General features: G+C 42.8%; 1 non-coding gene across 1 annotated transcript; it reads left to right on the top strand.

Annotated features, from left to right (window-relative positions):
* The first annotated feature begins 527 nt into the window (after positions 1-527).
* On the top strand, positions 528-634 carry LOC130842914 (U6 spliceosomal RNA). Its single transcript, XR_009050637.1, has one exon. It is a non-coding gene; the product is annotated as a U6 spliceosomal RNA (small nuclear RNA).
* Positions 635-1151: the final 517 nt, after the last annotated feature.

Genomic DNA, 1151 nt, shown 5'->3' with positions numbered 1-1151 from the left:
TACACAGACACATGTTTTCTAGTCATGGTTTTTGCCTAAGGTCTTCACCTGGGGGATGTGAAGATTTTCCAGATTATTCTGAGCCTGGTTGTTTTTCCAATCACGGTTTTTGCCTAAGGTCTTCACCTGGGGGATGTGAAGACTTTCCAGATTGTTTCAAGCATAGTTGGAGTAAGGGTACAAATTCCCAGACCTTTAACTTCCATCTGAACTCCTTGATCTGCCTAAGAAAACACCTCTCTCCAGTTCTTCTTTCAGATGGCTTCCCACTCATGAGAGACAAGCCACGTCGCACGCAGATGAATCTCCCTGGGAGGCCACCTTTGGAGAGGAAGGTGCTGGAGAGCCCTCAGAGCTTCCCAAGGACTTACTTCACCCAGTAAACTTAGGGCAAGGCTTTGGCCTTGTCTGTCAGTCCTAGAATTAGAACTCAGCAGGGGGATGGTTATCATGGGGACACGTATTAACATGCTAGTTTTAATTGAGAAGTGGAGGCAAATCTTTTCTGATTGAAAGTTAGTCTGAGTGCTCCCTTCAGCAGCACTCAATGAAATGGTAACACTACGTACGGAGAAGATCAGCATGGCCTTTGTGCAAGGGTGATATGCAACTTCATAAAGCACTCCATGTTCTTTTTTTTTTTTAGAACTTTTATTGCGATACAGTTAACATGCAATAAACTGCATATATTTAGAGCGTACAGTTTGATATCCCAATCTCCCAGTTCATTCCCCCCCAACCCTCCCTGCTTTCCCCACTTGGTGTCCATATGTTTGTTCTCTAAATCTGTGTCTCTATTTCCGCCTTGCAAACCGGTTGATTTGTACCATTTTTCTATAATCTGCAAATATGTGTTAATATACGGTATTTGTTTTTCTCTTTCTTACTCACTTCACTCTGTATGACAGTCTCTAGGTCCATCCATGTCTCTAGAAATGTCCCAGTTTCCTTGCTTTTTACAGCCCATATTCTTATATTAAAAAAAAAGTCAGGGACTTCCCTGGTGGCCCAGTGGTTAAGACTCCATGCTCCCAAGGCAGGGGGCCTGGGTTAGATCCCTGGTCAGGGAACTAGATTTCATATGCCACAACTAAAAGCTGGCACAGCCAAATAAATACATATATATATATTTTTAAAAGTCAGTCTGAGTT

The sequence above is a fragment of the Hippopotamus amphibius genome, chromosome 1 (genome assembly GCF_030028045.1).
Source record: "Hippopotamus amphibius kiboko isolate mHipAmp2 chromosome 1, mHipAmp2.hap2, whole genome shotgun sequence".
NCBI classification, from domain to species: Eukaryota; Metazoa; Chordata; class Mammalia; order Artiodactyla; family Hippopotamidae; genus Hippopotamus; species Hippopotamus amphibius.
Note: the sequence above shows the minus strand (reverse complement) of the source record. Positions and strands in the feature narration are given on the sequence as shown.